The sequence below is a fragment of the Pristis pectinata genome, chromosome 2, assembly GCF_009764475.1.
Source record: "Pristis pectinata isolate sPriPec2 chromosome 2, sPriPec2.1.pri, whole genome shotgun sequence".
Lineage (NCBI taxonomy): Eukaryota > Metazoa > Chordata > Chondrichthyes > Rhinopristiformes > Pristidae > Pristis > Pristis pectinata.
This window is the reverse complement of record NC_067406.1, coordinates 77,456,678-77,471,873: the sequence shown is the minus strand read 5'-3', so window position 1 is coordinate 77,471,873 and position 15,196 is coordinate 77,456,678. Positions and strand designations below refer to the sequence as shown.

Below are 15,196 nucleotides of genomic sequence, written 5' to 3'. Positions count from 1 at the left end.
ACTGTACTATGTTACGGACTCAGTGAAAGTCCCTTTAAGATAGAGAGTGTGTGTGTATGTGTGTGTGGGGCGTGCTTACGTCAATAGAAGATAAAGGACGTAATGACGTTGTTGAAGAAGTTAGAAGAAGAAAGAGAGAGAGAGAAGGGAGAGAGACACCAGCCTGCTTGTTTTCTCTATCGATGGATGAGAAACAATAACTGTGTTTGCCACTGAAATCCATGTATGGAAGTTGGAAGTAATCCGGTGGAGTTCACTTTGTTGCTGACCTGTAGAAGGAAACAGGTATTTGTGTGTGGACGACCACGGTTCGGATGCTTTTTCGGGGTGAGGAAGTCACTACCGAGTAAACACTGAAGTGTCGTTTGGGTTTCATCGTGGAACATTTGGATTTCGTATGTACTCTCTCTATGTTTTTCTACATCTACATCTTATCTTCAGACAACGGTGGTTGTTGAAGAAGCCCTTGCTCATGTTTCACCTTATGGCTTGCGGAACTGAACTTTAAGAACCATTCCGGAACTGGGAGTTTTGGACTTTGTCACACACACACACACACGAAGAGTTTAGGTTTGGGGTTAACGTTCGAGGTTTAACATTCTTGAATTCTAACATACTAACATTTTTACTTTTATTTTACGTATTATCATAAGTAGTGATTAATAAAATAGTTTTTAACACTGAATCATGCACAGTGTGTTTCTTTTGTTGCTGGTTTGTGACAAAATTGGGGGCTCGTCCGGGATAGTTCCCAAGGTTAACGAGTGTCGTCTGGGATTGTACCCCAGATTGACGAGATTTGTTCGGGATTCAATCCAAAGATTTTTGAGGGAGGTCTGATAAATTCTTTTTAATTGGCTTGTGTGTGTGGAAACCAGCAGCAATGGATATTAAGGCATTTTTGGAGTCACCAACCCAAAAGGGATTGGAGGTGGCGAAAAAGGATGATTTGATAAAGATTGCTACAAGGCTAAACCTTACAGAAGTAAAGCAGTCTATGAGAAAGGCAGATATTCAGAGATTGATAGCTGGCCATTATGTGGAAAAGAGGTGTTTGAGAAGGAAGTGTTAAAACAGTTTCCTGGCAGTGAAATAGCAATTTCTGAGGCACAGGTGCAGCTGGCAAGATAGAGCTGAACGAGAGCAAACCCAGTTAAAGATAGAAGCTGAACGAGAACAAAAGAGATTAGAGGCCGAACGAGAGCAAACCCAGTTAAAGATAGAGGCCGAGCGAGAGAAATTAGAGGCCGAACAAAAGAAATTAGAGGCCGAACAAAAGATAACTCAGATGAAGATAGAGGCTGATCTAGCAATGAAGCAGATGGAGCTGGATAACGAGGAGAAAAAGAGGCAGCATGAGTTACAAATGAAGCGTAGGAGTTCGGAATCTGATTCTGATGATGGTTTTTCAGCCAGCAGGGAGGTTCGATTAGTCCCTCCTTTTGAAGAAGATCAGGTTGATCAGTATTTCCAACATTTTGAAAAGGTTGCTGTGAGTTCAAACTGGCCAAGGAAAGGATGGGCTCTTATGGTACAGAGTGTGATTAAAGGTAAAGCTCAAAAAGCTTATTCTGCTTTGTCTGTGAGGATGCAGCTGATTATACCAAGGTAAAACAAGCTATATTGAAGGCCTATGAATTGGTCCCTGAGGCTTATAGACAAAAATTCAGAGACTTGAGGAAATCTGCAGATCAGACTTATATGGAATTTGCCAATGGAAAGAGAATATGTTTTGAACGATGGTGCCTGGCTAAAAATGTAGATGGGGATTATGATAAATTGACAGAATTGATACTGGTGGAAGACTTTAAAAGATGTGTTCCAGCTGAATTAACAACATATTTAAATGAAAAGGCAGTGGAAACTTTACAAGAAACTGCTAGGTTGGCAGATGATTATGCTTTAACCCATAAATCCAAATGGGGACAACCTAAAACCTTTCAAAAGAGTTACAAAGACAATCCAGGTAAACCGGAGAGTAAATTGGGAGGTAATCAAAAAGGAAAGGATGAAAAGAAGCCAGGGCTGGAGAAACCTGTTGAGCGTACTTGTTATTACTGTAGGAAACCTGGCCACGTGATATCTAATTGTGCCCTTTTGAAGAAAAAGAAGGAAGCTGGGCCCAATGCTTGCTTTCAGGCAATTAAAAATCAAAAAGGTTTAGGAGATGCTGTTAAAGACCAGTCCTTGCAAGAGAGAAAAGCGGAAAAGTTGGAGGAGGTGAGAAAAGAATTCCGTTCGTATGTATCAGAGGGTTTTGTTTCACTGAATGATGGGTCACCCCAGGTGCCAGTGAAAATTCTTAGAGATACTGGGGCTAGTCAATCTCTCTTGCTGGACAGTGTTTTAAATTTTGGTGAAGAAAGTAACACTGGTGAAGTAAATCTAGTACGAGGCGTTACAGGTGAGACCATGTCTGTCCCTTTTCACAGGGTGATTTTAAAGTCAAAGTTCGTAGAAGGACCAGTCGAGATAGGGATAAGACCTAGTTTGCCAGTGGAAGGAGTTTCTTTGTTATTGGGAAATGACCTTGCAAATGGAGAAAGTGATCCTGTGGTACGGTTAACAACCAAACCAAGGATTGATGAGTCTGAGGATGATTCAGATGTTTACCCATCATGTGCAGTGACTCGAGCTAGAGCTAAAGAATTAGCCAAGACAGACAGTCCGGTGCAGTCTGATGTGGTTCCTTGTGACAGTCCTAAACAGGAAGAAAATTTTGATGCCTTATCTGAGACTTTTCTGTCTTCACTGGAGGATCAACATCCTTATAGTGAGCCTGAATTTAAAGATTTGTCTTTGTCAAGGAAGGATTTTATGGTGGAACAGACAAAGGACCCTGAGTTGACAGAATTGAAAGAAAAAGCACTCTCATGTGAGGAGATTGAAAAGGTGCCAACTGGATATTATGTCAAAAATGGAGTGTTAATGAGGAAATGGAGACCTCCTCATGTTCCTGTTACTGAGGACTGGGAAGTTATTCATCAGGTTGTTGTTTCAAAAGTTTATAGGGATGAGATTTTAAACCTGGCCCATAGTATGCCTTTGGGTGGTCATTTTGGTGTGAATAAAACTGTAGGGAAGATCTTGAAACAATTCTATTGGCCTGGTTTGAGAAAAGATGTGGTGATGTTTTGTCGAACCTGCCACACATGTCAGATGGTAGGTAAACCAAATCAAAAACCCCCTGTGGCTCCTTTGAAACCAATTCCTGCTTTTGGTGAACCCTTTTCGAAGGTGATTGTGGACTGTGTTGGCCCCTTACCAAAGTCTAAGACTGGAAATCAGTATTTGTTAACCATCATGTGTGCCACTTCTAGATTTCCAGAGGCAATACCCCTTAGAAATATTAAGGCCAAGACGGTGTCAAAGGCTCTTGTAAAATTTTTTACCTTGTTTGGTTTGCCAAAAGAAATCCAATCTGATCAAGGTAGTAATTTTATGTCAAAAATTTTTCAACAAATAGTCTATGAGCTGGGAGCAAAGCAGATTGTATCATCTGCATATCACCCAGAATCTCAAGGAGCTGTGGAGAAATTTCATCCTACTCTCAAAAATATGCTGAAGACTTATTGCTTTGAAAACACCAAGGATTGGGACAAAGGTATCCATTTACTTTTGTTTGCCGTTAGAGAATCGATCCAGGAGTCAATAGGATTTAGTCCGTTTGAGCTTGTGTTTGGACATAGGGTGAGAGGACCTTTGGAGTTGTTAAGAGAGCAATGGGTTAATGAGGAAGTTCACTTGAGTCTGTTGGACTATGTCCAAAAATTTAAAACTCGGTTGGAGAGAGTCTGCCAGCTAGCAAGAGAGAATCTGAAAACAAGCCAGATAAGAATGAAGACATATTTTGATAGACGTGCTCGGCCTAGGACATTCGCAGTGGGGCAAAAGGTGTTGGTATTTTTCCCTAGCCAAAATAATCCCTTGCAAGCTCGTTTTTCTGGACCCTATGTTATTGAATCTCGAGTGACTGATCTAACATATATAATCAAAACACCAGATAGACGCAAGAAAACACAACTCTGTCATGTAAACATGCTAAAACCTTATTATGAGAGGGATTCAGTTGTGGCCTTGGTGGATGGTGTAAAGGTTGTTTCTAGAATGCCTGATGTTGATGTTGAGGAAGGCCAATTTAGACCAAATATTGTTCCATCGAAACTAAAAAAACCAAAATATCCTGGAGAACCTTGAAACGAAGTTGGACCATTTACAACTTTCACAAAAACAACAGATGAGAGAATTAATTTTAAAATTTAAAAATCTGTTCCCAGATGTTCCAAACAGAACATCGATAATTACCCATGATGTTGATGTTGGGGATGCAAAACCAATCAAACAACACCCATATCGAATGAATGTGGAAAAAAGTAAACTTGTTGATCAGGAAATCAAATACATGTTGGAAAATGATATTATTAGACATTCTACTTCAAATTGGAGTTCGCCCTGTGTTATTGTACCTAAACCTGATGGAACTGTTAGATTTTGCACAGATTACAGGAAAGTGAATGCTGTAACAAAGTCAGATGCTTACCCTATTCCTAGGGTGGATGATTGCATAGACAGAGTGGGAAAGGCAAAATTTCTTACAAAGATTGACCTATTAAAAGGGTACTGGTGTGTTCCATTACAGATAGAGGAAGGGAGATTTCAGCCTTTGTAACCCCTTCTGGATTGTATGAATACAATGTTTTGCCATTTGGAATGAAAAATGCTCCGGCAACATTTCAAAGAATGATTAATTCAGTGATTCATGGGTTAAAACATACAGATGCCTACATTGACGACTTAGTGACTGGGAATGATACTTGGGAAGATCACATCTCTGCGTTAGAAAGGTTGTTTGAAAGACTTTCCAAGGCTAACCTTACAGTTAACTTGGCTAAAAGTGAATTTGGCCATGCCACTGTGACATATCTTGGTTATGTTGTAGGTCAAGGCAAGCAAGCTCCTGTTCAGGCAAAAGTTCAAGCAATATCTGAGTTCCCTATTCCCACAGGTACGAGGACTGTTAGAAGATTTTTGGGAATGGTTGGATATTACCGAAAATTTTGTAAAAATTTTGCTGATATTGCTCTTCCCCTAACTAATCTTCAGAAGAAGGGAGTAAAGTTTGTTTGGACAGATTCTTGTCAAGAATCATTTGAGAAGCTGAAAGCCATTTTATGCTACCATCCTGTGCTCAGAACACCTGACTTTGAAAAGCCATTTTCATTAGCAGTAGATGCCAGTGATGAAGCTGCAGGAGCTGTGTTGTTGCAGAAGGGTGACCTTGATGATATTGACCATCCTGTAGCTTACTTTTCAAAGAAATTTAATGAGCATCAAAAGAATTATTCCACCATAGAGAAAGAATTACTGTCGCTTGTTTTAGCCTTGCAACATTTCAGTGTATATGTTTGCACCGCTCAGAAACCATTGACTGTGTATACAGATCATAACCCATTGGTGTTTCTGAGCCGAGTCAAAAACAAGAACAGAAGGCTGTTAAACTGGAGTTTAATTTTGCAAGAGTTTGATCTCATGATAACTCACATTAAAGGCAAAGATAATGTGATTGCTGATTGTCTTTCCCGATGTTAAATGGGAAACATGTATCTGTACTAATCTGATAGTCTGTAGTTGTGTAGCATGATAATTATTAACATTATTAACTATGCGCGGTTAAAATTTTCTTGGGAAATTTTTTTTTTAGGTGGGAGGTGTTACGGACTCAGTGAAAGTCCCTTTAAGATAGAGAGTGTGTGTGTATGTGTGTGTGGGGCGTGCTTACGTCAATAGAAGATAAAGGACGTAATGACGTTGTTGAAGAAGTTAGAAGAAGAAAGAGAGAGAGAGAAGGGAGAGAGACACCAGCCTGCTTGTTTTCTCTATCGATGGATGAGAAACAATAACTGTGTTTGCCACTGAAATCCATGTATGGAAGTTGGAAGTAATCCGGTGGAGTTCACTTTGTTGCTGACCTGTAGAAGGAAACAGGTATTTGTGTGTGGACGACCACGGTTCGGATGCTTTTCGGGGTGAGGAAGTCACTACCGAGTAAACACTGAAGTGTCGTTTGGGTTTCATCGTGGAACATTTGGATTTCGTATGTACTCTCTCTATGTTTTTCTACATCTACATCTTATCTTCAGACAACGGTGGTTGTTGAAGAAGCCCTTGCTCATGTTTCACCTTATGGCTTGCGGAACTGAACTTTAAGAACCATTCCGGAACTGGGAGTTTTGGACTTTGTCACACACACACACACACGAAGAGTTTAGGTTTGGGGTTAACGTTCGAGGTTTAACATTCTTGAATTCTAACATACTAACATTTTTACTTTTATTTTACGTATTATCATAAGTAGTGATTAATAAAATAGTTTTTAACACTGAATCATGCACAGTGTGTTTCTTTTGTTGCTGGTTTGTGACAACTAACAGAAGAAAATGCACAGTAAAAATATTCTTAATCTCAAAAGAAATATTGCAGGATAGTCTTGGAAGTGAAGCTTTTACAGGAAATAGCAAGAGAGTAAGACAGAAGTTCCTTTGATAAAATAAATGGCTATTTACAAATATTATGTTTGACTTTAGAGGGAAAAAGTCATAGATATTTCTAAATGATGCTTTCAGAATCCATCAACTCATCTTACATTTCACTCTGACAGTTTTCAGTTCCACCTTGCAAATGAGCTGATTGCTGTGAAGTTGGCACCATTCAATCTCAGTTGATAACAATCCATGCTGTTCAAGTGAAGCTGGCACATGGAAGGCAATGCAAACTTTAAATTCAAAGACTGGAGATGCTTAATGTATACCTCCACCCTTCCCCCTCCTTCCTCAATTAGTCAATGGAGCTTTATTTCTAAAATGAACATTTTTAAGATATTGACAGTTTTGGAATAAGACAATCAAGTTGCCCTGAACTTTTTGCATCAGAAAACCGCTTTAATGTTATTATGCCTGTTGTACGTTTACTTTATTTCTGATGTACTTAGAATGATTTGACACCATGCATGATTAATTACAAGATAGTCCGTCTTGTCAGACTACTTAACTGATCCAAACACTTCCAGATGAAAACGGAAAATAGCAGGACTTAAATAAATATGTTATTTTTTCATCTCACATCCAATATTTGCAGGTGATTCTTTAACACTCATAGAACGACCCCAGAGCACTTGGATTAAACTAAGAAACCTTTTCTGCATGTCTGGGGTGTGGCTGTAAAGGATCCAAAACACAGAGCTTGCAAATTTTCTTTTGTTTGTTGCAGATAAATGAGATGATGTCATGAGATTAATGCTGTCAAAATGGCCGGTGACAGGATCATTCACAGTTCTCTGGCCTCTTCTCTTCCTGAGCTATTTCAAGTTTCATTGAAAGCATAGATCTTTTAAGTTAATGCTCAAGCTACCAACTTGTGAATGTGTGAAATGATCATGCAACTGGAAGTATTCGCCCATAACACACAAAGGAAATTTGCCACGCAGTGTATCCAGAGCTGGAATTCCAAACATGTATTGGATAGGCTTAGGAAAATTAAGTAGTCCAGTAGTTGTAACAGCTCATTCCAACCACAAAGACCATTGAATGAAAGGAGTCATGCACACCACATGAGAAGAGCTTCTATCTCTTTAACTTAATTGAAGCGCATTGTGGCTTTTCTTCCTTTTGCAGAAACCATAACGTGGAAAAATCATTATAAACTCTAAAAAGGCAATGCATTCTTTGATCTGGCCGGTTTCAGAGCAGTTAGCAATAATTGCTTCAAATATTAGCTCTGAATTGTGCAAGGAAACCCAAAAAAATTTAAGAGGGGGTTTGAGAGAGACCCATTGATAAACCAAAAATTATGCAACAGGAATTGTGAGTTTTTCTTCAATGAATTAGTTTGACTTTAGAAACTACTGTTAGTACCATTTGAAGTTTAATCAAAGTTTTTGAAAAGGAATCAATGTAAGATATGTGTCATTTGTTAACCAATCAATGGCTCTTGTTATGATCATGAAATATTCACTAAAAGACCTTAGAAATTCAGACAGCATCAGTTTCCAGCATGAAATGGAGAGAATGCTGGAACATATGCTTAAAGATGCTAAAACATTTCTGTTTATATAGCACCTTACATGGATCTTCCAGGATGTTCCTAGGTGTTCTTTATTCAATGAAGTACTTTACAAATGTGGTCAATGTTATGAGGTAGAAAATGTGGCAGCCAATTTGTACATAGCAAGCTCCCACAAACAGCAACTGATAATGATCAGGGAATCCATTTTGCACGTTAAATGAGGGATAAATAATCACAAGAACAAGGATAGCTGATCTGTTCTCCTTGAAAATAATGGCAGGGGATCTCCTATATATACCTAACAGAGGAGATAAAGTCTCAGTTTAATTCCCAATTGGATGATGATGCTGCTGACTATGCAACACTCATACAGTACTTCAATGAGCAGATTTGTGTTCTTAAGTCTGTAACTCAAAGCTGCATAAAAGTGGTGAGCTGTGGACAGCAATCAGGTTTCCCAATGCAGCACACCATTAGTGCCTCAGGAATTTCAGTCAGATCCAGTGATAATCTGTACAGATAGGTCTACAGATTGAATTTAATAAGGTAATGATCGGACAGGGGATCAATAGTCTGGGTTAGTGGTGCCCAGTTTAACTTTAAGGAGCAGTGAGGAACACCAACGTTCTTTCCAGATACACAGAAATTAATCAATGGAATTACTCTCCTGTTTGCAGGTTAGGATTCCGAAGCCCTGGAATAAGATGGATCATGCATGGTGAAAACTTAATCCAGTTATAGTAATTTTCAGTCAAGGATCTACAACTGGTGTTAGGACCCCATTCTGCAGGCTGATTCAGCCAACCAAACAGCAAAAATGCAACCAATCAGTTTCCAGTTTGGAAGTCAGCACACTTCCAAGAGGTTTTGGATATTGTAAATGGTAGAATTGTGGAATCATAGAATAACAGGAAGAGGCTATTCAGCCCACAGTGTCCGTGCCAGTCAAGAAAGAGCCTCCCAGTGTAATCCCCCTTTCCAGTTCTTGGTCAATGGCCCTGCAAGTCATGGCTCTTCAAAGGTTTTGGCTCTACCACCCTTTTGGGTAGTGGGTTCTAGACCACCCCCAACCTTCTGGATGAAAAGAAATGTTATCTTCCCTCATAAAATCCTCTCCTCCAATTACTTTAAATCTTTACCCCTTGGTTTTTAACTCATCTGATAAGGGAAATAGATCCTTCCTTTTTACTTTGTCTAAGCCTCTCATAACTGTATGCACCCCAGTTAAGTCTCTCCTCCACATCCTTTGCTCCAAAGAGAACACACACCTATCTGCTCTCTGCCATCTAGGGGCAGCTTGCAGGTCTGCAAGGATGGTGATGTACTTCCAGGGAGCAGCTTGATGACCTCATGGAGCAGAGAGATGTCAATGGTTGGCAACAGATTTGCTGCCCTCACTGGTTGGCCAGCTTTCTGCAGATTCTACACATCAGTAGATTGCTCTCTTGCCACGCATTGCATGTGTGCAGATGGAACTCCTACATGAGTAGAGATTTGGAACAAAGGAATATATCTCTCTTCTTCAAGACCAGAGACATGCCCCCTCCATCACCCACCACTTCATTATGAACACAATCCTGTTCTGGCACTGCAGAGAGTGAAGCAAGCATAGACAGACACTTGTGACTCTGCTTATATCAACTGGCTCAGCTCTATGAATGGAGATTAAAACAAATGGGCTGGGTCCCTAAAGATTATTGCAGCAGTCCTCTGAGAGGTATGCAGGTTCAGGATATTGATGCACTAATTACAATTACCCTCTCAGGAAGCAGACTCACTTTTGCCCTACTGCCAGCCACACTGTACTGTTCCTGTAATTGGCTGGGGCCTGCAGTCTGAACCCAGCCTATAAAGGGCAACAGCTTCTCCTGGGTCATCAAATCTGTCTGTGCTGACTCCAAGTGAAAGGGAGAAGGATTCCAGCAAGTCAAATTGCAGTCACACAGGCAATAATTTGATGTAATTCTCAGACATTGAAATCCATTAAAAGGTTGTGAAATGAGAAAGGCACCAGGGGGTGCATAATTTTTCTGAAAAATGTTATGTTTTTCCATTGATTTAACACTTGATTTAGCATTATTACAACATATTCTCAAGACACTGGCACCGTTGATATGTTTTTTTGTTTACAGCAAATCACATACTGACTTGTGTGGAGATAAATCACTCTCCTCAATCAGCTTCAGTCTGCAGGTCTGAATCTTGAACTCTTTGAACTATTGCTCAAAATCAGTGTGGGTTAGTCACTAATGTAGCATTGGTACTGTATGTATTATATATGAATGTAAAATATTTTGATCAGATTGGCATTCAATAGAAAGAGACATTTCAAGCCAATGAAATCTATAATCATTAAGCAATGAGAAATCCCTCATGAGGCTCCAGAAAAGATTCACTTTAAGCCATTATATCAATTTACCATTTCAAATAAAGCAATGGACATAACGGAAGCACAATTGTATAAACCTCCCATTTTAAGCCACTTTTCATTGCTGCATATCTTGCCATGTTTCACCTAGAAAAGCAACCATATAATGAGGATGATTGAGCTAAGTGGAGGCATAAGAGATTGTGCTAAACCTTAATTGTATCAAGATAGAGAGTGAAGCTTCACCATAAAAATTATAGCCTCATTACAGCTACCATGACTATTTAGATACATGTCAAAACTACCATGTTGTCACAATTCTTATGCCCTGCTTGTAATGCTTTTACAATAATTATCCTGGCCATTTCTGAAGCAGGGACTCCTATTGGAGGCAGATTGGAGGCCTCCCATTGGTGGCAGGTTATATGGCACAAAACATTTGATTGGCTTTGACCTTTCTCCAGAAGATCCATTTGTGAGTGGGGATTGGATGAAACAGGATTGGATGGGAGAACTTCAGTTGAAAATGATGCTTTGTACAGGTAAACATAACACTACATTGATCAGACCCAACTGTTGTGTATTGAGAGGAAAAGTGGTGTTGCAATCACTGATATTACTTCAGCTGTGCCCCAATGTGTACCTTAAAGTTGTGAATTGCCACAATAACTTATTATTAATCTTAACTGGAGTCTCATGAGGAACTTTTCATTGCTGAATGATTAGTCCCTCAATATATCTCCCTACTAATTAAAATGCATTACTCTCAGCTACTGTGGTTACAATGATGACCAGTCACCATTAATACTGAGCAGCAATCCAGAGAGTCAACCAATATTTAGACTGATCGAGTGAGGCTGATCCAAGGAATGTATTTTTTTGTTGTGTAGAGGTGATAAGCAAATTTATGAAGAAACAAGAGAATTTATAGCAAGCTATTTACACTGTAGGGTCAGGGAACCATTGATTGGAGTGTTATGTTCAGTTCAGGTGAATCTCACCATACAAAGTGAGGGGATTTGCTGCTTCATCTGAACTCTGTACTGTTTATTGGTGCACTGTATTCATAATAGGGGTTATAGCATGGAAGTGTTTGAGCAGTCAATTCTGAATGTACCTTAGATTTGGCAATTAGAAATAAAAGACTGAGAGGATAAAAGGTCAGAAGGAGGAGTCCAAGTGGAAGAGTGCTGAAGATGGACAAAAGGGTTATCAGGTGGGGTGGTGGGGGGGAGGGGGAGAATTCCTTAACAAGGAAGTAGGCATGGAGGCTAGTCAGGTCTCTCAATGACAGAACAGTGTCGCTTTAAATATCAAGAAAGCAACAAACTAGCCCGAAGTGATCCAGGTTCAAATGAGATTGTTCATAAGAGCAAGAATACGATTCATTGAATGAACAGTGACATTATTTGGTGCTGCCTGATGCTAAGGAAAGGTCTAATACACTAATGTAGATTGTACACATAAGTTAGCTAGTCCAATTCTCTCTTGGCTTGATTTCACTAGAAATGACCCCCAGTGTGATCTATTCTAGGCAATATCAAAATTGGTTCAAGTAATACCTGAACAAATGAGTACCATGCAATCCAATTTCTAGGGAATCCATTCAGAAAAAGAAATCATACTTTAATCAATTGATTGTTAAAGACTGGTTACATGTTGTATCCTAAATCGCAGTCATGTGCACACCTTTGGCATTCATTGCAAAAGGATTGGAGTGCAAAAGTAGAGTAATTTTGCTGAGATATTACAGGACTTTGGAGAGATATCATCTTGAATCTAGTGGGAAGTTTTGGTTTACTTATTTAAAGAAGGCTATTCTTGCCTAAGGGGCAGTAGAATGCAAATTCACAAAATTAATTTCTAGGATGAGGTGGTAGTCTGTGAAGAAGGATTGACTAAGATTGACTTACATTCACTGAGATTAGCAGAATCAGAAGGTTCATGATTACGACATGGTAGATACTGAGAGCTGGTTTTCTCCAACTGGGAAGTCTCAGGATATTAAGGATATATATCCTATTTAGCACTGAGATGAGGAGAAATCTCATCAGACATTGGGTAGTAAATCTATGTGATTCCCTATCTCAGAGGGATGAGTTACTGAGTCATTATGTTTGGAGTTGAAATCAATAGATTTTTGCATACTAAGGGAATCAGAGGATATGGGGATCAGGCAGGGAAGTGAAATTGAAACGTGGAGTGATCAATTAATTTACTGAATATTGGAGAAGGTTTGAAAACCATGGGACCTACTCCTATTTTTAGTTCTTATATTTTTTAACGTTACTGCTAAGAAGGTGTTCCTGATTTCTGCTGTCTGTCCTGTGGATTTCTATTGTTCTCATCTGTTGTCTGATAACCAATTAATGATATGCCTTAATTAAAAGAAACAAGAGTCGCTTCTTTGGAAGCTTGTAAGGTATGTAAATGCCATCTGATGCTAATAGAACAATTATAAGCATTAAGCACTTTGAAGTCAGAGTATGATGCTGAGATGGAGGATACTACATTGTAGGCCTGTAAGTAGCTCAAGGATATCTGATAATACGACTCACCAAGAGCCCACGAAATTTGTGAGAAGGAGTACTTTATGAAAAGGAAGAGCAAGCTACTGGTGACAGCACATCATAACAAAGTCAAGACAAAGTGACATATCCAGTGACAGAAGATTGGAACTGATCCAGTCTCCAATAGACTTTATAATTTGCTAACTAAATGATTTAAGTCTGCACTATTTCAGAACATAACTAATAATTGGAGAGCCAGCATGATTTTTGATTTTGTGATTCAGTGCAGTTCATCTGGTAAAAATCTGCCTGCCTTGTACTCTCCCAGTATTAATGTGAGGGGTACTTAAGACTTGGCTTTAAATGTGCTGAGTAAAAGTAAATGAGGGACAGTGTGTGGGGATGAATACAGTGGGGAAAGAGAATTTTCACACAGAGAGTGGTGGGTATATGGAACCAGCTACCAGGGGAAGTGGTAGAGGCAGATACAATTACAGTGTTTAAAAGACATTTAGAATTTAGACAGGTACATGGATAGGAAAGGTTTAGAGGGATATAGGCCAAACATGAAGAAATGGGACTGGCTCAAATAGACAACTCGGTCAGCATGGACAAGTTGGGCTGAAGGGCCTGTTTCTGTGCTGTATAAGTCTATGACTAATCTCCTCAGGGCTTACTCTACATTCTACACAGAACAGACAAAAACTTGTTTAGCTTTCTTAGTAATTTAATCTGAAGATTCCTTATAAACGTAATTGATTTCTGCCTACATCAGTGAAAAATTGTTAAACTTAAATCCTTTCTCAGAGACACGTGAAAAAAATCAGAAGTTATCAATTAACCATTCATCTGTTTTTGTTTAAGCAAATACAGGAATTTTCTCTGAATAAAACTATTCTATCTTTCTACTGCCCTCTTGTGCTCATCAAAACAATAATTGTGGCACATCTTCATTCATCAAAAAATATCTTTGTGTTCAATTTCCAAGTGGTTTCTATGAAGTATCTGTTGTAACTTTATCTGAAGAAACCCCAGAGAAGAGCGTAAATATTATTTAATTGTTCCCTCTAAAGTTACTTAAGACTTTTAACAAGGTTATGGTGAGTAATTTCAAATTCTGATTTTAATTATGTTCTTTAAGAATTTGCTACTCGGTAAGGTGAGAAATCATTGGTAGGGAAGTTGGAAAACTGCTTATTTTTGTTGTATAGGGAAGACTATTCCAAACTGGATGTATGATAATCAATGATAAACACTTCAATGACATTGGAAAGATGCAGAATCAAAATGATGCAGGTCCACCAGAGATATATAAGCATTTATTCTATGCAAGGTTCAGTGTTCATTTGTGCTGTTCACCTTGTTCACAGCATTTTTCCTTTATTAGAAGTTTCAGTGATGGTGGAGATGGCGGAGGGTTGGGTCTTAATCTTTTACAATGCACCAACATTTTGAGGCTCACCTGGAAAAGTGGGCAAGTAGACGTTTCACAGCTTTAAAGAAAAACAAGAGAATTCCACAGACAATTCCCAATGACTATAAAGGACTTGTTCTTCCATGAGGTTAAACATTCATCCTTTTGATGTGAACATGAATTGGGTAGGTCAAATTCCTTTTCTGGGAAAACATTTGAGTACAGGGCAGTGAAATGTTTTTAATGATTTTAAGTTAAGTGGGGAGATTCTAAGGTGTTTTGCTTATATGTTATGGGAAATGGAACGATAACAGACATTTTTGAAGAGAACGAAAGGGTACAGCAAGATGTCATACATTACATGAGAAATAGGAGGAACAGGACAATTACTTCCTTGAGGCTGCCCTGCTGTTCACTAGGATCATGATGGGTCTGATCTTTGCCTCTGTTCCACTTTCCTGCCTCAACCCATAACCACGAAAACCCGGTAGTCCAAAATCTGCCTGTCTTGGTCTTGTATATTTTTAGTGATTCTGCAGTGACTGACAGAAGATCCAGAGGTGAAATGAGATAAACTTTTATCCAGTGTATAGTTATGATTTAGAACGGACTCATAAAATGAATGGCAGATGCAGATTCAATTGTGGTTTTCAAAATGGAACTGGACTAAGTAAATAATTGTTATGCTGTGGGACTGACTGGATTGCCTGATAAATATTTACCACAGACTCAGCTGAAAACATTCCACTGTGTTTTAACAATACTGTGATCTTTTGATTCCCCCATGTGGTACATGTTGTTGGTTGCATCTGCCTATTTAGTTAAAAAGCAAAATATTGTGGA

The 15,196-nt window shown here is 39.0% G+C and overlaps 1 protein-coding gene across 5 annotated transcripts in view; it reads right to left on the bottom strand.

Moving 5' to 3' along the window:
* kcnip4a (potassium voltage-gated channel interacting protein 4a) overlaps positions 1 to 15,196 on the bottom strand; it is an 850,536-nt gene that overhangs the window by 298,272 nt on the left and 537,068 nt on the right. The gene's annotated exons all lie outside the window — the stretch shown is intronic.